Source organism: Bos javanicus, chromosome X (genome assembly GCF_032452875.1).
Source record: "Bos javanicus breed banteng chromosome X, ARS-OSU_banteng_1.0, whole genome shotgun sequence".
Lineage (NCBI taxonomy): Eukaryota > Metazoa > Chordata > Mammalia > Artiodactyla > Bovidae > Bos > Bos javanicus.
In genome coordinates, this window is record NC_083897.1 from 46,465,960 (window position 1) to 46,489,295 (window position 23,336).

Below are 23,336 nucleotides of genomic sequence, written 5' to 3' on the forward strand. Positions count from 1 at the left end.
AATGTTGTTGGAACAATGGTGCCAATAGACTGGCTCAATTCAGGGTTTGCCGCAAACATTCAACTTGAAAAAAAAAAAGTGCTGTATCTGCAAAGAGTAATAAAGCAAAGCCCAATGAAAGGAGGTATGCCTGCAGTTATATTTTACTTTTATCTATGGTTATTGCTCTTCTCAAGTTGTCTATAATTTTGAAAAAATTATTTTCTAAATCTGCAAAAATAAAACACAAGCATACCCATGTAAAATGAAAACTAGATAATACAGAGAGTAAAAAAGTGAGCTCTCTTTCATTTCCATGAGATAATAAATTTGGCAGTCATTTCTGCATGCATTTACATAGAGAATGTGTATATACATAGATTATTTGTAGCTTTGTCTTTACACAAAGTGTAATGCTAAACATATTACTCGATTTCTTTTTACTTAATAACATAGCAAGGTCATTTTTCCATATCATTTCTTCCATACCACTATATAGAGAGACACATTTTTTAAGCATTTTATAATGGTCCATTGTATGGATTAACATAATATTCTTAGCCAATAGTCTCTTTTTGGATATTTGGGTTTTCAATTTCTTGCTATTACATATGACAATGAAATGAATATTCTTCTACCCCATATTTCCATATTTTAATCTTCTTGATAGAGGCTAATGATGGTATGTTAAGCTTTTGTAATCCTATTTCTGTTCATTTCTATTTTTAGCATCATCAAGTGCTTAATGAATTTTAAAAAGAAAGTGAAACTCAGTTGTGTTTGACTCTTTACGACCCCATAGACTATACAGTACTTCTCCAGGCAGTTTCACAACCTTTAGCAAGTCTAGCAAATTAAAATTAGTAATGGTGTAACACGTCTGATAATGACAATAGTGTGAGAGCTTGTATAGTAAACAAGCACTTTCTTCTACTGTTGGCACCAGTGTTTTCCCTATCATCTTTTAAATGGGAAATTCATGATGTCTTTCAAAATTTGGCTCAGCAATTCCAGTTGAAATTTATCCTACTCTCGTGAAAGTCATTCAATCATGTCTGACTCTTTGTGACCCCATGGACTATACAGTCCATGGAATTCTCCAGGCCAGAATACTGGAGTGGGTGGCCCTTCCTTCTCCAGGGCATCTTCCCAACCCAGAGATCAAACCCAGGCCTCCCTCATTGCAGACAGATTCTTTAACAGCTGAGCCACAAGGGAAGGCCCCCCCTTTTTTTTTCTACATCATGTCTTCTTTATTTTCAACTTGTAAATGGATGCAGAGAGATGTTAGACTTTAGGCTTTACAAATGCAAATAAATTCCAAGACTGTTTTCTGAATTTCCAGTTACTATAAAAATTAACACTTAGAGGTAAATATTTTACATGACTTTTTTTTTGTTGTTATTTTTTAACATTTTTTCCATGAGAGCATTTATTATTCATCTATTGTGTTATATTATTGCAGTTTCTTTTTTTAATTTATTTTTTAATTGTAGGATAAATGCTTTACAGGATTTTGTTGTTTTCTGTCACCTTAAAATGAATCAGGCATAGGTACGAATATGTTCCCTCCCACTTCAACCTCCCTCCCATCTCCCTCACCATCCCCACCCTAGATTGGTATAGAGCCCCTATTTGAATTCCCTGAGACATACAGAAAGTTCCCATTGGCTACCTATTTTACATATGGTAATGTAAGTTTCCATGTTACTCTCTCCATACATCTCACCCTTTCCTCCCCTCTCCCCATGTCCATAAGTCTGTTCACTATGTCTTTCTCCACTGCTGCCCTGCAAATAAATTTTTCAGTACCATCTTTAGATTCCGTATGCATGCATTAGAATAAAGTATTTATCTTTCTCTTTCTGACTTACTTCACACTGTATAATAGGCTCTAGGTGTATCCACCTCATTAGAACTGACTCAAATGTGTTCCTTTTTATGGATGAGTAATACTCCATTGTGTATATGTACCACAAATTCTTTATCCACTCATCTGTTGATGGACATCTAGCTTGCTTTCATGTTCTAGCTATTGTAAATGGTGCTGCAGTGAACATTGGGGAATTTGTGTTTTTTTTCAATTTTGGTTTCCTCAGGGTATATGCCTAGGAGTGGGATTGCTGGGTCATATGGTGGTTTTATTCCTAGATTTTAAGGAATCTCCATACCATCTTCCATAGTGACTGTATCAATTTACATTCCCACCAACAGTGCAAGAGGGTTCCCTTTTCTCCACACCATCTCCATCATTTATTGTTTGTAGACTTTTTGATGATGGCCATTCTGACAAGTGTGAGGTGATATCTCCTCATAGTTTTGATTTGCATTTCTCTAACAACGAGCAATGCTTTTGAACTGTGGTGTTGGAGAAGACTCTTGAGAGTCCCTTGGACTACAAAGAGATCCAACCAGTCTATCCTAAAGGAAATCAGTCCTGAATAGTCATTGGAAGGACTGATGTTGAAGCTGAAACTCCAATACTTTGGCCACCTGATGCAAAGAACTGACTCCTTGGAAAAGACCTTGATGCTGGGAAAGACTGAAGGCAGGAAGAGAAGGGGACGACAGAGGATGAGATGGCTGTATGGTATCACCGACTCAATTGACATGAGTTTGAGTAAGCTCTGGGAGTTGGTGATGGGCACGGAAGCCTGGCGTGCTGTAGTCCATGGGGTCGCAAAGAGTTGGACATGACTGAGCAACTGAACTGAACTGAGAAATGAGCAATATGGAGGATCTTTTCATGTGTTTGTTAGCCCTCTGTATGTCTTATTTGGAAAAAGGTCTGTTAAGGTCTTTTTCCCACTATTTGATTGGGTTGTTTGTTTTTCTGGTATTGAGTTGTGTGAGCTGCTTGTATATTTTGGAAATTAATCCTTTGTCAGTTGTTTCATTTGCTGTTATTTTTTCCCCATTCTGAGGATTGTCTTTTCATATTGTTTATAGTTTTCTTAGCTGTGCAAAAGCTTTTAAGTTTAATTAGGTCCCATTTGTTTTTATTTCCCTTACTCTGGGAAGTGGGTCATAGAGGATCTTGCTTTCATTTATGTCATCAAGTGTTCTGCCTGTGTTTTCCTCTAAGTATTTTATAGTTTCCAGTCTTATATTTAGGCATTTAATCCATTTTGATTTATCTTTATGTATGGTTGCAGGAAGTGTTCTAATTTCATTCTTTTACATGTAGCTATCCAGTTTCCCCAGCACCATTTACTAAAGAGGCTGTCTTTGCCTCATGGTATATCCTTTCCTCCTTTGTCAAAAATAAGGTACCCATAGGCTCATGGGTTTATTTCTGGGCTTTCTATCTTATTCCATTGGTCTATATTCCTGCTTTTGTGCCAGTAACATACTGTCTTGATGACCGTACCTTTGTAGTATAATCTGAAGTCAGGAAGGTTGATTCCTCCAGCTTCATTATTCCTTCTCAAGACTGCTTTGGCTATTAAAGGTCTTTTGTGTTGCCATATAAATTGTGAAATTTTTGTTCTAGTTCTGTAAAAAATGCTGTTGGTAATTTGATAGGGATAACATTGTACCTGTAGGTTGCAATTGGTAGTACAGTCATTTTCACAGTATTGATTCTTCCTACCCAGGGACATGGAAAATCTCTCCATCTGTTTATGTTACTTTTTATTTCTATCATTAGTGTCCTAAAATTTTCTTTATACAGTTCGTTTGTCTCCGTAGGTGGGTTTGTTCCTAGGCATTTTATTCTTTTTGCTGTAATAGTGAATGGGATTGATTCCTTAATTTCTTTTTCCGATTTCATTATTATTATATAGGAATGCAAGGGTTTCTCTGTATTTATTTTGTATCCTGTGACTTTGCTAAACTCACTGATAAGCTGTAGTAATTTTCTGATAGTATCTTTAGGGTTTTCTGTTTATAGTATCATGTCATCTGCGAACAGTGAGAGCTTTACTTCTTGTTTTCCAATCTGGGTTGCTTTTATTTCGTTTCTGTCTCTGATTGCTGTATCTATGACTTCAAAACTATGTTGAATAACAGCGGTGAGAGAGGACACCCTTGTCTTCTTCCTGATTTTGGGGGGAATGATTGCAGTTTTCCACCACCGATAATAATGTTTCCTGTGGGATTATCATATGTGGCCTTATCATATGTTGAGGTAGGTTCCTTTTATGTCCATTTTCTGAATAATTTTAACCATAAATGCATGCTGAATTTCATTAAAGGCTTTTTCTGTAACTATTGCAATGATCTTCAAGAAAGTTAGATATAACAAGGGAACATTTCATGCAAAGATGGGCTCAATAAACGACAGAAAGTGTATGTACCTAACAGAAGCAGCAGATACTAAGAGGTGGCAAGAATACACAGAAGAACTGTACAAAAAAGATCTTTACAACTCAGATACTCATGATGGTGTGATCACTCACCTAGAGCCAGATATCTTGCAATGTGAAGTCAAGTGGGACTCAGGAAGCATCACTACAAACAAAGCTAGTGGATGTGATGGAATTCCAGTTGAGCTATTTCAAATCCTAAAAGATGATGCTGTGAAAGTGCTGTATTCAATATGCCAGTGAATTGGGAAAACTCATAAGTGGCCACAGGACTGGAAAAGGTCAATTTTCATTCCAATTCCAAAGAAAAGCAATGCCAAAGAATGCTCAAACTACTGCACAATTGCACTCATCTCACATGCTAGTAAAATAATGCTCAAAATTCTCCAAGCCAAACTTCAACAATACCTGAACTGTGACCTTCCAGATGTTCAAGCTGGATCTAGAAAGGCAGAGGAACCAGAGATAAAATTACCAACATCTGCTGGATCATCAAAGAACCATGAGAGTTCAAAAAAAAAACATCTATTTCTGCTTTATTGACTATGCCAAAGCCTTTGACTGTGTGAATCACAATAAACTGTGGAAAATTCTGAAAGAGATGGGAATACCATACCACCTGACCTGCCTCTTCAGAAACTGGTATGCAAGTCAGGAAGCAACAGTTAGAACTGGACATGGAACAACAGACTGGTTCCAAATAGGAAAAGGAGTACATCAAGGCTGTATATTATTACCCTGCTTATTTAACTTATATGCAGAGTACATCATGAGAAACGCTAGGCTGGATGAAGCACAAACTGGAATCAAGATTGCCAGGAGAAATATCAATAACCTCAGATATGCAGATGACACCACCCTTGTGGCAGAAAGTGAAGAAGAATGAAAGAGCCTCTTGATGAAAGTGAAAGAGGCAAGTGAAAATGTTGGCTTAAAGCTCAACATTCAGAAAACTAAGATCATGGCATCCGGTCCCATCACTTCATGGGAAATAGATGGGGATACAGAGGAAACAGTGGCTGATTTTATTTTCGTGAGCTCTAAAAATCACTGCAGATGGTAGCTGAAGCCAAGAAATTAAAAGATGCTTGCTCCTTGGAAGGAAAGTTATGACCAACCTGGACAGCATATTAAAAAGCAGAGACACTACTTTGCCAACAAAGGTCTGTCTAGTCAAGGCTATGGTTTTCCCAGTAGTCATGTATGGATGTGAGAGTTGGACTATAAAGAAAGCTGAGCACAGAAGAATTGATGCTTTTGAACTGTGGTGTTGGAGAAGACTCTTGAGAGTCCCTTGGACTGCAAGGAGATCCAACCAGTCCATCCTAAAGGAGATCAGTCCTGAGCGTTCATTGGAGGGACTGATGTTGAAGCTGAAACTCCAATACTTTGGCCACCTGATGAGAAAAGCTGACTCATTTTAAAAGACCCTGAGTCCAAGAAAGATTGAAGGCGGGTGAAGGGGATGACAGAGGATGAGATAGTTGGATGGCATCACTGACTCCGTGGACATGAATTTGAGTAAACTCCAGGATTTGGTGATGGACAGGGAGGCCTGGTGTGCTGCAGTCCATGGGGTTGCAAAGAGTCGGACATGACTAAGCAAATGAACTGAACTGAACTGAACTTATTGTGATGATCATATAATTTTTATCCTTCAATTTGTTAATATAGTTTGTCACACTGATTGATTTCTGTATATTGAAGAATCCTTGCATTCCTGGAATAAACCCAACTTGATCATGGTGTATGAGCTTTTCACTGTTTTGTTGAATTCTGTTTGCTAGAATTTTGCTGAGGATTTTTGCATCCATATTCACCAGTGATATTGGCCTGTAGTTTTCTTTTTCTGTGTTGTCTTTGTCTGGTTTTGATATTAGGGTGATGGCAGCCTCATAGAATGAGTTTGAAAATGTGCTTTCCTCTGCAATTTTTTAAAAGAGTTTTATAGGGATAGGCATTAGCTCTTCTCTAAATGTTTGATAGACTTCCCCTGTGAAGTCATCTGGCCCTGGGCTTTTGCTTTTGGGGAGATTTTTTATCAGTTTTGATTTCAGTGCTTGTAATTGGGGTATTCATACTATTTCTTCCTGGTTCAGTCTTAGAAGATTGAACATTTCTAAGAATCTGCCAGTTCTTTCAGGTTACCCATTTTATTGCCATGTAGTTATTCATAATAGTCTCTTAAAATCCTTTGTATTTCTGCATTGTCTGTTGTAACTGCTCCTTTTTCATTTCTAATTTTATTGATTTGCTTCTTCTCTCTTTTTTTCTTGATAAATCTGGCTAAAGGTTTGGCAATTTTTTTATCATCTCAAATAAGCACCTTTTAGTTTTATTAATCTTTATTATTGTTTCTTTCATTTCTTTTTCAATTATTTATGCTCTGATCTTTATGATTTCTTTCCTTCTGCTAAGTTTTGGGGTTTTTTGGTTCTTCTTTTTCCAGTTGTTTTAGCTCTAAAGTTTGGTTATCTACTCAATGTTTTTCTTGTTTCTTGAAGTAGTATTGTATAGCTACAGGCTTACCTCTTAGAATTGTTTTGTTGCATCCCATAGATTTTTAGTTGTGTTTTTATTGTCATTTGTTTCTAGGAATTTTTTCATTTCCCTTTTTATTTCTTCAGTATCCTGTTCATTATTTAGAAATGTATTGCATAATCTCCATGCGTTTGTGTTTTTTACAATATTATTCTTGTAGTTGATATCTAGTTTCATAGTATTGTGGTCAGAAAAGATGCTTAATATGATTTCAATTCTCTTAAATTTGTGACCCAGGATGTGATCTATCCTAGAGAATGTTCCATGTGCACTTGAGAAAATGGTGTATTCTTCTGCATTTGGATGGAATGTCCTGAGGATATCAATAAGACTCATCTCATCTAATGTATCATTTAAGACTTCTGTTTCCTTATTAATTTTCTGTTTTGATGATCAGTCCACTGGGGTAAGTGAGGTATTAAAGTCTCCTAATATTACTGTGTTACTGTCAGTTTCTCCTTTTATATCTGTGAGTGTTTGTCTTATGCATTGGGGTGATCCTATGCTGAGTGCATCAGTCAGTTCTGTCACACAGTCTTCACCAACTCTTTGCCACCCTACAGTCTGCACCATGCCAGACTTCACTGTTGATCACCAACAACTGGAGCTTGCTCAAACTCATGTACATTGAGTTGGTGATGCCATCCAGCCATCTCATCCTCTGTCATCCCCTTCTCCTCCTGACTTCAATCTCTCCAAGCATCAGGGCTTTCTCCAATGAGTCAGTTGTTCTTATCAAGTGCCAAAGTATTGGAGCTTCAGTTTCAGCATCAGTCCTTCCAATGAATATTCAGGACTGATTTCATTTAGGGTTGACTCATTTGATCTCTTTGCAGCCCAAGAGACTCTCAAGAGTCTTCTCCAACACCACAGTTCAAAAGCATCAATTCTTCTGTGCTCAGGTTTCTTTATAGTCCAACTCCCACATCCATATATGACTACTGGAAAAACCATAGCTTTAACTAGACGGACCTTTGTCAGCAAAGTAATGTCTCTGCTTTGTACCGTGCTGTCTGGGTTAGTCATAGCTTTTCTTCCAAGGAACAAGCATCTTTTGATTTCATGGCTGCAGTCACCATCTGCAGTGATTTTGGAGCCCAAGAAAATAAAGTTTGGCAGTTTTTCCACTGTTTCCCCATCTATTTGCTATGAAGTGATGGGACCGGATGCCATGATCTTTGTTTTTTGAATGTTGAGTTTTAAACCACCTTTTGACTCTCCTCTTTCACTTTCATCATGAGGCCCTTTAGTTGTTCTTCACTTTCTGCCATAAGGGTGGTGTCATCTGCATATCTGAGGTTATTGATGTTTGTCCCAGCAATCTTGGTTCCAGCTTGTGCTTCATCCATCATGGCATTTTGCATCATGTACTTATACGTGATATAAGTTAAATGAACATGGTGACAATATACAGCCTTGACATACTGCTTACCCAATTTGGAAAGTCTGTTTTTCCATGTCCGGTTATAACTATGGTGTCTTGATCAACATACAGATTTCTCAGGAGGCAGGTAATGTGGTCTGGTATTCCCATGTCTTTAAAAATTTTCCACAGTTTGCTGTGGTCCACACAGTCAAAGGCTTTGGCCAAGGCAATAAAGCAGAAGTACATGTTTTTCTGGAACTCTTGATTTTTTGATGATCCAATGGATGTTGGCAATTTGATCTCTGGTTCCTCTGCTGTTTCTAAATCCAGCCTGAACATATGAAATTTCTCAGATCATGTACTGTTGAAGTCTCTCTTGGAGAATTTTGAGCATTATTATGCTAGCGTGTGAGGTGAGTGCAATTCTGCAGTAGTTTAAACATTCTTTTGCACTGCCTTTCTTTGGGACTGGAATGAAAACTGACCTTTTCCAGTCCTGTGACCACTGCTGAGTTTTCCAGATTTGCTGGCATATTGAGTGCAGCACTTTCACAGAATCATCTTTTAGGATGTGAAGTAACTCAACTGGAATTCTATCACCTCCACTACCTTCCGGAGAAGGCAATGGCACCCTACTCCAGCACTCTTGCCTGGAAAATCCCATGGATGGAGGAGCCTGGTGGGCCACAGTCCATGGGGTTGCTAAGAGTCGGACAAAACTCAGCGACTTCACTTTCACTTTTCACTTTTCACTTTCATGCACTGGAGAAGGAAATGGCAACCCACTCCAGTGTTCTTGCCTGGAGAATCCCAGGGACGGGGGAGCCTGGTGGGCTGCCATCTATGGGGTCGCACAGAGTCGGACACAACTAAAGCGACTTAGCAGCAGCAGCAGCCACTACTTTCATTCGTAGTGATGCTTCCTAATGCCCTCCTGACTTCATTTCCCAGGATGTCTTGTTCTAGGTGAACAATCACACCATCATGGTTATGTGGTTCATTAAGATCTTTTTTGTGTAGTTCTGTGTATTCTTACCACCTCTTCTTAATATCTTCTGCTTCTGTTAGGTCCATACCATTTCTGTCCATTATTGTGCCCATTTTTTTCAAGAAATCTTCCCTTGGTATCTCTTGTTTTCTTGAAGAGATTTCTAGTTTTTTCCATTCTATTGTTTTCCTCTATTTCTTTGCATTGATCACTGAAGGATGTTTTCTTATCTCTCCTCGATATTCTTTGGAACTCTGCATTCAGATGGGTATATCTTTCCTTGATATTTACAGTTGTTATCTCTTCCTCTTGAATTGATCCCTTGATTATTATGTAGTGTCCCTCCTTATCTCTTGTAATACTGTTTATTTTAAGGTCTCTTTTGTCTGATATGAGGATTTCACTACTCCAGCTTTATTTTGCTTTCCATTTGCATGGAATATATTTTTCCATCCTCTCTCTTTCAGTCTATATGTGTCTATAGGTCTGAAATAGGTTTCTTATACACAGCAAATGTATGGGTCTTATTTTTACATCCATTCTGTGAGTCTGTGTCTTTTGTTTGGAGTATTAATCCGTGTACATGTGAAGTAGTTATTGATATATATATTCCTATTGCCATTTTCTTAATTATTTGGGGTTTGTTTTTGTAGATCTTTCTCTTCTCTTGTATTTCCTGACTATATAAATTCCTTTAGCATTTGTTGTAAAGCTGGTTTGGTGGTACTGATTCTCTTCACTTTTGCTTGTCTGTAAAGCTTTCAATTTTTCCATCAATTTTGAATGAGATCCTTGCTGGGTAGAGTAACCTTGGTTGTATATTTTTCCCTTTCATTACGTTAAATATATCCTGCCACTCCCTTCTGGCCTGCAGAGTTTCTGCTGAAAGATCAGTTGTTAAACGTATGAGGTTTCTTTTGTATGTTACTTGTTGCTTTTCCCTTGCTGCTTTTAATATTCTTTCTTTGTGTTTAATCTTTGCTAATTTGATTAGTATGTGTCTTGGTGTGTTTCTCCTTGGGTCTATCCTGTATTGGACTCCTTGTGCCTCTTGGACTTGCTTGACTATTTTCCCTTTCCTTGTTGGGTAAATTTTCAACTATAATCTCTTCAAAACTTCTCATACCCTTTCTTTTTCTCTCCTTCTTCTGGGACCCCTATAATTCGGAAGTTGGTGCATTTAATATTGTCCCAGAAGTCTCAGAGACTATCCTCAGTTATTTTCATTCTTTTTACTTTATTCTGCTCTTCAACAGTTATTTCCACCATTTTATCTTCCAGCTCACTGATCTGTTCTTCTGCTGCAGATACTCTGCTATTGGCCCCTTCCAGAGTATTTTTAATTTCAGTAATTGTCCTGTTTATCTCTGTATGTTCATTCTTTAATTTTTTCTAGGTCTTTGTTAATTGATTCTTGCATTTTCTCCATTCTATTTTCGAGGTTTTTGATCATTTTTACTATCATTATTCTGAATTCTTTTTCAGGTAGTTTGCCTATTTACTCTTCATTTATTTGGACTTGTGTATTTCTAGTTAGTTCCTTCATTTGTGCAGTATTTCTCTGACTTTTCATTATTTTTTTTTAAACTTATTGTGCTTGAGGTCTCCTTTTCCCAGGCTTCAAGGTTGAATCCTTCTTCCTTTTGGTTTCTGCCCTCATAAGGTTGGTCCAGTGGTTTGTGTAAGCTTCCGGTAGGGTGAGGTTTGTGCTGAGTTTTATTTTTCCTCTGTTGGGCAGGGCTGAGTGAGGTGGTAATCCTGTCTGCTGATGATTCGGTTTGTATCTTTGTCTTTTTTGTTGTTTGGATGAGGCGTCCTGCACAGGTGTTATTGGCAGTTGGGTGATGCCAGGTCTTGTATACAAGTGGTTGCCTTTGTGGAAGTTCTCAGTATTTTATGCTCCCTAGGGTTAGGAGTTTTCTGGTAGTCTAGGGTCTTGGAGTCGGTGGTTCCACCTCAAAGACCCAAGGCTTAGTCTCTGGCCAGGAACAAAGATTCCACAGGTGGTTTATTATGACATTAAACGGAATTAAAACAAATACCCAAAAACAAGACACAGATGATGAACCCCAGACAAATGGCAATTACAAAATCAGTCAAATAATCATTCAGATAATGGAATGTACACACATACATATATACTCATAAGCAAATAAAAACAGTCCAAAACAAAAATAAAGCACAAAGGCAACAAAGGGAACCAAAAATGATATTCACCAGTTAAGAACAAAACTAACTAAAGCACAGACTAGAAAACAAAACTAAAGCAAGGTTCTAACTGGGGAACAAAGCAATGAAAACAATACTAACAAATATGGTAAGAAAAAGAAAGGAAAGAAAGAATAGAAATTCAGGGTTAAACAGAGGTAGATAAAGAAGACATATATATTAAAGGTGAACTGCAAGGGGAAGAAAACAGTAGGAAATGCAAACAATGGAATAAATGTTAAAAAAATAATAATAGGTTTAAAAATGTAAATGTTAAAATTCAAAAAAGAAATAAAACAAGAAAAGAAGAAGAAAGAAAAAGGGGAAACTCCACAGAACTGCAAGAGGGCAATGAACAGGCAGAGGTTTATAACAGCAATAAAAAGTGTGATTAAAAAAAAAAACTCAGAAGCTTAATTAGATTTCATAATGCTAATAAAATGGAAAACTACAACAGAGCAGGGAGAAAAGGGGGGTAGGTGGGAAATCCAAAAGAAACTACAGAACAAGTCACAATATAAGAATAATAAATATTTTTATTGAGTCTCTGTGTTGTAGCCACACGTCCGGGAAACATATTCACTCAGAAGGACAGTGCAGATAGTGGAGTGCAGTTTATTACACCAGGGGGCCCAAGGCAGAGTCTCCTCTTAGCCAAGGACCCCAGCCAATTTTTGTGAAAACCTTATATACCCTAAGTATACGTGTCCAAACCCAGCTCCCCAAATTCCTTAAAACTAGTCTGAACAAAAGAAAAGAAAGATACAATCAGTTAACCCATGATTCATATGCCTTAAGCTTAGGTAGTTAACAGTGGACAATTATCAATAGGCCTGTGGTCATACCCCAATGCCATTTCCTTCTCCAATACATGAAAGTGGAATGTGAAAGTGAAGTCGCTCAGTCGTGTCCGACTCTTAGCGACCATGAGCGACTTCACTTTCACTTTCCACTTTCATGCATTGGAGAAGGAAATGGCAACCCACTCCAGTGTTCTTGCCTGGAGAATCCCAGGGACGGGGGAGCCTGGTGGGCTGCCGTCTACGGGGTCACACAGAGTCGGACATGACTGACACGACTTAGCAGCAGCAGCAGCAGCAGCAGCATACCCCAATAAGCATAATAAAATTTATGATTCTATTCGGTTACACAGATAATTAGGGTATTCTTTTAGGCCACGGATAGTCAGGGTACGAGCCCTGGGGCTCTTCCATCTGGGGCGAGGGAGGGGTCTGGTTTTCCAGTTAGTATGTCGTTTCCATAGATACTGGGCATATAGCTCAAAATCAACAGTCTGGCCCAAGATGGAGTCCTGCTTTCAAGATGGAGCCTGTTCTGTCTGTTTCCTCCTTCATCTGCTGTCAGCATCCTCTCCCTCCCTGGGAGTCAAAGTCCACCTTGCCTTCCTAGGATGCCCTCCAACGCTGATCTGGTCTCTGGACCTGCTGTGGGGTCAGCTCAGACTCTAATCTGGTCCTACATCTATGTGTTCTTGCCTCCAATATCCACAGCTATCAGAACTAGTGTGTTTTCTTTTGTGGGAGGTCTCAGTGTCCATTTATATATTACATAGACCTATAATCTGCCTAGTTGATTGTGTGGATTTAATCTGAAGCATGTACAGCTGGTGGGAAGATTTTGGACCTTCTTCCTTAGCCACACTGCCCCTGGGTTTCGATTATGGTTTTATTTCTACTTCTGCCTGTGGGTCTCCATTGGAGTTTGCCCCTGAGGCTGCCCTGGAGGACTTGGCTCTGCCCCAGTGAGGACCAGGTGTGAAGGTGGTGCAGCTGCTTGGGTCGCAGGGGCTCTGGCAGCACCAGGTACTCAGGCGAGTTGACAGGTAGGGGAACACAAAACATAGTGCTCTAGAAGGTTATGGCAACCCATGCCAGTATTCTTTCCTGGAGAACCCCACTGACTGAGAAGCCTGGCAGGCCATAGTGCACAGGGTCACAGAACTGGACACTACCAAATTGACCCTGCACGCATAGATGCAAGAATATTTTGGCCTGTGGCAGCTCTGCCCCCCAGTGAGAGTTGAGTGTGAAGGTGGCACAGCTGCTTGGCTTGCAGGGACCCTGACAGCGCCAAGCATGCAGGGACACCCACTGCCTCAGCTGCAGGAGTTATGGCCCTATCAGTCTTTTTTTGAGCCTCTGGTAGCTGGTAATCAAAAGGCCTCTTTGGTTAGGCTTTCTCCATAGCTCGGCCTGATCAGGTACTTAGAGGGCTCCCTTGCCTGGAATCTTTCTCTGTTGATCAGTGCAGCAGGCACATAGAGGGTGAAAGGTTGTTGCTGAACCACAAAAGATGTTGGGATTCTTGGCCTCCGGAGGAGAATTCAATCCGGGGCCAGTGACGAGGCTTGCTTGCTTAGATCTTTTATGTAATAAAGATTTATTAAAGTATAAAAGAGATAGAGAAAGCTTCTGATATAGACATCAGAAGGGGGCAGAAAGAATACCCACCTGCTAGTCTTTAGCTGGATGTTATACAGCTATTAGCAATCTGCTAATTAGAGAAAGGAAAAGTCAAAACACAGAGAATGGCACCAGGCCCCTCACCCACAACACGCATTGAGATAACATTGGCATCAGGGGAGTCATCCCAGGCCATAAAACGATTGACATGAATCCTGAAGAAAGGCACATTTCCAAAAAAATGTATAGTTTCATTAACATAGATTAGGAGAACAAAATATGAGTATAACATACTGGTTTGCAAGTCGGTTCTGAGCCTTTAGGCAGAACCCACCTGAAGACAGAGTCTAGGGTGAATACATAGTACATTAACATAGCTTAAGACAAACATTTCCATAACAAAAATGCATTGGTTAGCTCACAGTTTGAGAAAAGTTAAGTTGAGGTGGAACCAGGTGTCATTATGGCAACACAGAATTTTAAGAGAAACCTCTTTTTAAAATTGTACAAAGAAGGGGAAAAAAAAATATGACACTGGTTTGTTTCCTCATGCTGCTTAAGAGAGAGATTAAAAATGTCTGACACTTGCAGCCTATATCCTCAATTAGGAGACCCCTGGCCTTCCTCCTGGTTACCCTCTCAAGGGGCCACCTTGGCTTGGATCATACACTGTAGAATTTTGCATCAGGCACATAAAGGGGAACATAGGTTGGTGTCCTACCCTGTAGACTGGTGCATCAGGTACTAAAAGGGCAAACTGGTGGGGTCCTACTCTTTTGTTCCGCATGTCAGGTGCTTGATGGGTCAACCTCGCTATTGTTCAGCTGCCAGAGCTGGCTTGTAGGGAGAGAGAGGCTATGGTGATGACTCCACCCCCTACGCGTGACTCAGCAGTATCATCTTGCTTCCATGGCTGCCTGGCTTTCCTCCACAGGCTTTTCCCACCACAATCTCCTCCCTCACGTTCCCTTGGTCTGTCCCTCTGCAGTCAACAGCAGCATTTGCTCTGGGGTTGCTCCACAATCCCTATGGTCCAGCTCCCAACTGCTGCACCTTCTAGGGGACCTGCGTCCCTGTCCAGGGTACATATGGCTGCGGCAAGAGCTGTCTGTTTCTCATTCCATTTACGCTGCCACAGATCAGCTGCTTCACTCTCAGCCTTAAATGTTTCTCCTCTGACCCAGACAATTGCCCCGATGTGGGGATTGGACCCCTGCTTCAGTTCCCCCACCTGCTGAGGGCAGGTCCAGTCGTACTAACACTCCTGTTTTTCCCCCAAGGTCCTTCATCCTACCAAATTTTGCATGGCTCAACATATTGTTTTCCAGTGGTCAGGTACTCCTGTCCACTCTTAGCTGGTGTCTGCAAGCACTTCTGTGTCTGAAGGTGTATTCCTGAAGTATCTGTGGACAGAGATATACTCCACGTTCACCTAATCCTCCCACATCTTGTTCATCCTTGGTATTACTTTTTAGTGCACAAAATTCAGGACTAAAATACCTTCATTTGGATTTTTAAAATGAAGATAAACTTATTTTGCCCCACTAAATGTTTTTTCTTAAATTATATTTATCCAATATTGACAGCAGTTTTCTTTTTGGATGTGACTGTCATAAATATGTTATTCACTCACACATTTCTTTTTGGCATTTCTAGATGGCTGAGTTTTGGGAGTCTCTCTCATAAACAACACATGGCTGAGTGGGCTGCCCCTTTATTCAGTATCAGAATTCTCATCCTTCATGAGTCTGTCTCCATGAACTTGGAAGGGAGGGTTAGGTCAGTAAAATAGCCCCATTCTCAAAAGAAGTCTGTAAGGAGTAGACATACCACCTCTTGCTATTTAAATAAGCCAAAACAAAAGAGTTTTAAAATCAGTTGAATCTAGCAATCCCAGTCCTGGACATATATTCTGAGAAATCATAATTCAAAAAGATACATGTACCCCTATGTTCACAGCAGCACTATTCACAATAGCCAATGTGTGGAAATGACCTAAATACTCATGGACAGATAAATGGATAAAGAAGATGGAATACTACTCAGCCATAAAAAGAATGAAATAATGTCATTTGTAGCAACGTGGATGGACCTAGAGATTATCATGAGAAGTGAAGTACTTCAGGAAGAGCAAGACATATCATATGATATGACATATAAGAAATCAAAACTATGACATGAATGAATTCATTTAGAAAGCAGATTTGTGGTTACCAAGAGGGAGGGGGGTTGGAGGAGGGTTGAAGTGAGAGTTTAGGATTAGCACATGCAAATACATACTATTATATGTAGACTGGATAAACAACCAGGTCCTACTGTATAGCAGAGGGAGCAATACACAAAATCCTATGATAAACCATAATGGAAAAGAATATGGAATGCATATATACATATAACTGAATCATTTTTGCTGTACAACAGTAATTAACACAATGTTGTAAATCAACTATATTACAATAAAATAAATTTAAAAAAATCAATTGGCTAGAACTTGCCTGGTGGTACAGTGGATAAGATTCTACCTCCCAATGCAGGGGACACAAGTTTCATCCCTGATCTGGGAAGATACCACATGCCATGGAGCAATTAAGCTTGTGCACCACACATACTGACCCATGTGCCTAGAGCCTGTGCTCTGCAATAAGAGAAACCACCACAATGAGAAGCCTGCACACCGCAACTAGAGAGTAGCCCCCACTCGCCTCAACTAGAACAAGCCTTCATGCAGCAATGAAGACCCAGCCAACCAAAAATAAACAGAAAGCATTTTAAAACATCAGTTGGCTAAATTGCAGGAAATGACAGTAACATAGATTGAATCTGATCAGGCTTCGTGCTTTAGTAACTCCTTTCCCATCCCCAGGTAAGGCCATATATGCTAACACATAGAGGTAATATTTCCTAGAACCTTCCCCTTAACTTGGGCTTCCCTTGTGGCTCAGCTGGTAAAGAATCAGCCTGCAATGAGGGAGACATGGGTTCGATCCCTGGGTTGGGAAGATCCCCTGAAGAAGGGATAAAGCTACCCACTCCAGTATTCTGGCCTAGAGAATTCCATGGACTGTGTAGTCCATGGAGCCGAAAAGAGTCTGACACAACTGAGCGACTTTCACTTTCACTTTCTCCTTAACTTGCCTCTCATCGTGCTTGCTCTACCTTGGCAGCCTTTTGATTGCAGTCACATCAGTTAACTCCTGCTTCCTTACCTCTCTTCTCTGCTCCTTTGACTTGGCTCTCTAAATGAATTATTTGTTTCTCCAAACCAGCTTTGCTCCCATGGCTTCATGCTCTGCAAGCCATGGGCTAGATCTAACCTTCCTCCATGCCCATCTACAGCTTCAAGGAGGCCCCTTGGGTCTATGATCTTCAGCATAAAGATGATCTGATACAGGAAAAAATTCTGAAGTTTGTAAATAATGCAAGAGATTTCAAACAGGAAATGATCATTTGTCTCTCCTGCTCTCTGATCCAGGCAGGACTATTATTGACTATATCACTAAACTACAATGTAAAAATGGCCCATCCCCCAACTTGGGACCTAGAACATGAGAAGTTTCACGTTTAGCTATTCCTCGGTACTACTCCTGAACTTCTCCACCTTTTGGAAGCTAGTTTATATCTTGTGGGTATGTCTGGCCCCTTCACTAGACTGAAAACACCTGTGTCATATCTACCTGTGTAATATCCACCTGGCCTAATAGAGTACTTTATGTGTGTAGGCACTCAACAATGTAAAATAGAGAAAAATTAATAAAACAATCAGAAAAAAGAGAATCAAAAGGGGGAAAAGATGACTCTTTCAGAACTGTGTTTATATAAAATTGGGATGTGATCAATTGAATGAGGATTTGTCTAGATTGGTTGGTTCTGGTAGTGATAGAAAAATAATTGTAAATATCTCTAATATGTGTGTAACCTTAATCATTTCTTTAGTCTTTACTAACAAAGCTATGGAGAGGGGGGCCCAACAGTCCTGCCAGTCTCTCACCCTCCAATAGTTGCATCCCTCGCATTCTTTCCCCCTTCCAGTTGAAGGGGGTGGAGCAGAATCAACAGAGCCAGCAGAATGTGGCTCCCATGGTTTATATATGGCTAGTGGTGGTTTTCTCCCCTTTACAGCATTTATCATCTCTGCCTCTGTCGCTCCAGACCTGTGCCCTAGCAGAAACTACTGCTTCTGTCATACGTCTGGATGTCCGCCATGATGTTGTAGCCTTAGCTGGTTTTCCATTCCATCCCGCAAGTCATTTCTGCCCTTACTTCTACATCAGTGTATTACTAAGCCACAAATAGCACTGCCTCGTGCTTTCAAGTTCTTAGGATGACTCTAATGCTAGAGCTCTTATCTATCAGAGCCAGCACCATCCCCCGATGCTGAGCCTCCAGCACAGCACAGACACACAAGGTTTTTACTCAACTACTCCTTCCTCTCTAACACAAATAACACATTATTTTTCTGATCAAAGCAGTTTACCTCAATAATAACTCCCCTCAAAGTTGGTTCTATCCCATTTACCAAACTGAATTTTTATTCATAGGAGGGTTCTTATTCTCCCAAACCTGAGGAGGGGTATTCTTGCTTAGGGCCAGATGTTCATTTCAACTTACCTAGTTATTATAGCTCATATCAGAGTCCTTAAACCCACACTTAAGTAAAGCTTTGATGGCTCTGCCCTCCTGGGCATCTAGATATGCCTGGACATGCTTCCACCCACAATGGGTACTTCTACAACTTAGCCTCTCACTGGAGGACTCCTGCTATACTTGAGTAGTGTTTTATAATTAAAAACAACAAATGAACTTGTGAGAATCAAATGAGTGCAAGCGTGTGAAAGTGCTTTGCAAATACAATGTATTATAGTTAATTCCTTATTATTTGTTTGTTTGCTTGCTTAATAGAAATCCATGTCCATGGGGGAACTGAAGGCTTCAAATAGTGAAGATTTTAAAAATAAAGGACAGGGATGTTTAACTGTAGAAGAAATCAAATTGAAAAAACATGTGAATATAAATTCAAAATCTATGTACTAGATAGAATTTCTGTGGCCCTTTTGAATGTACCGTTAGTCACTCGGTCATGTCTGACTCTCTGCGACCCCATGAACTTGCCAGGCTTCTCTGCCCACGGAATTCTCCAGGCAAGAATACTACAGTGGGTTGCCTTTGCCTTCTCCAGGGGATCCTCCATGACCTGGGTATCAAACCTGGGTCTCCTGCATTGCAGGCAGGTTCTTTACCATCTGAGCCACCAGGGAATCCCCAAGAATCCTGGAATGGGTAGCCTTTCACTTCTTTAGGGGATCTTCCGAACCCTGGGATCGAACCTGGGTCTTCCGCATTGTGGGCAGATTTTTTTACCTGAGCCAGACACTTGCCAAGTGAACAGAGAAAGTTGGAAGATGGTCCTGCAGTACCTAAAAGTTGTCATACTCAGGCTGCGTATGTTAGGCCACAGAAATCTAAATGAAACTATACAGCATGGAGAATTACAAAGCTTGACTCCAGAGGTCAACTACTTGGATTTGAATCTGAGCCCTGCCCCTTAAGAGCTCTAGGTGAATTTTGACAAATTACTTAATCTTAGTGTCTCATCTATAATAAATTAGAGATGTCATAGTACCATCTCCCCAAAGTATTACATGAGTCAATACATATAAAGCACTTACTGACAGATCAGGCACAGAGCAAGTCTTTAATATGAATAAATTTTACAATTCATCTACTCATATACCATTGTTTTTCATGGGACTAAATTGGGCTAGAGTTTATCCAATTCTTGCTAAAGTGGAAATCTGGGGAATGGTTTTTTCAGTTAGGTAGAATGTGATAAATATTTATTTGAAATTGAATTAAAATTATTTACTCCCATCATCCCATCAACAGAAAATAGGATTAAAGATTTAATGAGCATGGCCCCACCCGAGTTTCCTCCACATTAAGTCTCTCCCATTGGGAAGCTTCCATAAGCCTCTTATCCTTATCCGGCATAGGGGAGACATCATGAAAACCACAGTCACAGAAACCTGACCAAACTGCTCACATGGACCACAGCTTGTCTAACTCAATGTAACTGTGAGTCATGCCGTGTAGGGTCACCCAAGACGGATGGGTCATAGTGGAAAGTTCTGACAAAACGTGGTCCACTGGAGAAGACAATGGCAAACCACTTCAGTATTCTGGCATTGAGAGCCCCTGAACAGTATGAAAAAGCAAAAAGATATAATACTGAAAGATGAACTTCCCAGGTTGGTAGGTGCCCAATATGCTACTGGAGAAGACTGGAGAAATAACTCCAGAAAGGAGGAAGAGACGGAGCCAAAGTGAAAACAACACCCAGTTGTGGATGTGACTGGGGATGGAAGTAAAGTCCGGCGCTGTACAGAAAAATATTGCATAGGAACCTGGAATGTTAGGTTCCATGAACCAAGGTAAATTGGAAGTGATCAAACAGGAGATGGCAAGATTGAACATCGATATTTTAGGAATCGGTGAACTAAAATGGACTGTAACAGGTGAAGTTAATTCAGACGACCATTATATCTACAATCTGGGCAAGAATGCCTTAGAAAAAGTGAGATAGCCCTCACAGTCAACAAAAGAGTCTGAAATGCAGTACTTGGGTGCAATCTCAAAAATGACAGAATGATTTCTGTTCCTTCCCAAGGCAAATCTTTCAATATCACAGTAATCCAACTCTATACCCCAACCACTAATGCCAAAGAAGCTGAAGTTGAACCATTCTATGAAGACCTACTCAAAAATGATGTCCTTTTCATCATAGGGGACTAGAACGCAAAAGTAGGAAGTCAAGAAACACCTGAACTAACAGGCAGGTTTGGCCTTGGAGTACAAAGTGAAGCAGGGCAAAGGCTAACAGAGTTTTGCCAAGTGAATGCACTGGTCATAGCACTCACCCTTTTCCAACAACACAAGAGATGACTCTACACATGGACATCACCAGATGGTCAATACCAAAATGAGATTGATTATGTTCTTTGTGGCCAAAGATGGAGAAGCTCTATACAAAACAAGAAGCAAAAATAAGGCCAGGAGCTGACTGTGGCTCAGATCATGAACTCCTTATTGTCAAATTCAGACTTAAATTGAAGAACGTAGGGAAAACCACTAGACCATTCAGGTATGACCTAAATCAAATCCCTTATGATTATACGGTGGTAGTGACAAAAAGATTCAAGGGATTAGATCTGATAGAATGCCTGAAGAACTATGCGTGGAGATTCGTGACATTGTACGGGAGGCAGTGATCAAGACCATCCCCAAGAAAAGGAAATGCAAAAAGGCAAAATGGTTGTCTGAGGAGGCCTTACAAATAGCTGAGAATAGAAGAGAAGCTAAAGACAGAGGAGGAAAGGAAAGATACACTCATCTGAATGCAGAGTTCCAAAGAATGGCAAGGATAGATGACAAAGCCTCCCTCAGTGATCAATGCAAAGAAATAGAGGAAAGCAATAGAATGGAAAAGACTAGAGATCTCTTCAAGAAAATGAGAGATATCAGGGGAACATTTCATGCAAAGATGGGCACAGTAAAGGACAGAAATGGTATGCACCTAACAGAAGTAGAAGATAGTAAGAAGAGGTGGAAAGAATACACAGAAGAACTATACAAATAAGACCTTAATGACCCAGAAAACCATGTTGGTGTGATAACTCACTTAGAGCCAGACATCATAGAGTGTGAAGTCAAGTGGGCTTTAGGATCATCACTATGAACAAAGCTAGTGGAGATGATGGAATTCCAGCTGAGGTATTCCAAATTCTAAAAGATGCTGCTGCTAAGGTGCTGCACCAAATATGCCAGCACATTTGGAAAACTCAGCAGTGGCCACAGGACTGGAAAAGGTCAGTTTTCATTCCAATCCCAAAGCAAGGCAATGCCAAAGAATGCTCAAACTACTGCACAATTGTACTCATCTCACACTCTAGTAAATTAATGCTCAAAATTCTCCAAGAGAGGCTTCAACGGTATGTGAACTGAAAACTTCCAGATGTTCAAGCTGGATTTAGAAAAGGCAGAGGAAACAGAGATCAAATTGCCAACATCCATTGGATCATACAAAAAGCAACAGAGTTCCAGGAAAATATCTACTTCTGCTTTATTGACTACGCCAAAGCCTTTGATTGAGTGGCTCACAACAAAGTGTGGAAAATTTTTCAAGAGATGGGAATACCAGACCACCTTACCTGCCTCCTGAGAAATCAATATGCGTGTCAAGAAACAACATTTAGAACCGGACATGGAACAACGGACTGGTTCCAAATCGGGAAAGGAGTACGTCAAGGCAACGTATATTGTCAACCTGCTTATTTAGCTTATATGCAGATTACGTCACGCAAAATGCCGGGCTGGATGAAGCAAAAGCTGGGATCAAGATTGCTGGGAGAAATAGCGATAACCTCAGATATGCAGGTGACACCATCCTTATGGCAGAAAGCAAAAGAGGAACTAAAGAGCCTCTTCATGAAAGTTAAATAGGTGGGTGAAAAAGCTGGCTTAAAACTCAACATTCACAAAACGAATATCATGGCATCAGGTCCCATCACTTCATAACAAACAGTAGGGGAAACAATGGAAACAGTGACAGACTTCATTTTCTTGGGCTCCAAATCACTGCAGATGGTGACTGCAGCCATGAAATCAAACGACAAAGATGCTTGCTCCTTGGAAGAAAAGCTCTGACTAACGTAGTGAAAGTGAAGTCACACAATAGTGTCCGACTCTTTGCGACCCCATGGACTGGGGCCTACCAGGCTCCTCCCTCCATGGGATTCTCCAGGCAAGAGTACTGGAGTGGGTTGCCATTTCCTTCTCCAGGGGATCTTCCCGACCCAGGGATCGAACCCTGGTCTCCTGCATTCCAGGCAGACGCTTTAACCTCTGAGCCACCAGGGGAGCCCTGGTATAACATTAGTCAGCCCTGTCTGACTAATGTAGACAGCAGATTAAAAAGGAGAGACATTGCTTTGCTGACAAAGGTCCGTCTAGTCAAAGCTATGCTTTTTCCAGTAGTCATGTGTGGATGTGAGAGTTGGACCATAAATAAAGCTGAGTGCCAAAGAACTGATGCTTTTGAACTGTGGTGTTGGAGAAGACTCTTGAGAGTCCCTTGGAAAGCAAAGAGATCAAACCATTGAATCTGAAAGGAAATCAGTCCTGAATATTCATTGGAAGGACTGATGCTGAAGTTGAAGCTGAAGCTCCAATATTTTGGCCACCTGACCCGAAGAACTGACTCATTGGAAAAGACCCTGATGCTGAGAAAGATTCAAGGCAGGATGAGAAGAGGACGACAGAGGATGAGATGGTTGGATGGCATCACTGACTTGATGGACATGAGTTTGAGGACGCTACAGGGGTTGGTGATGGACAGGAAGGCCTGGCATGCTGTAGTCCATGGGGTCACAAAGAGTCGGATGTGACTCAGTGACTGAAATCAACTAAACTGAAAGCAAAAGTTAACGAGTTATTGAGAATATTCAAGTGACTTAAGCAATTCACATTAT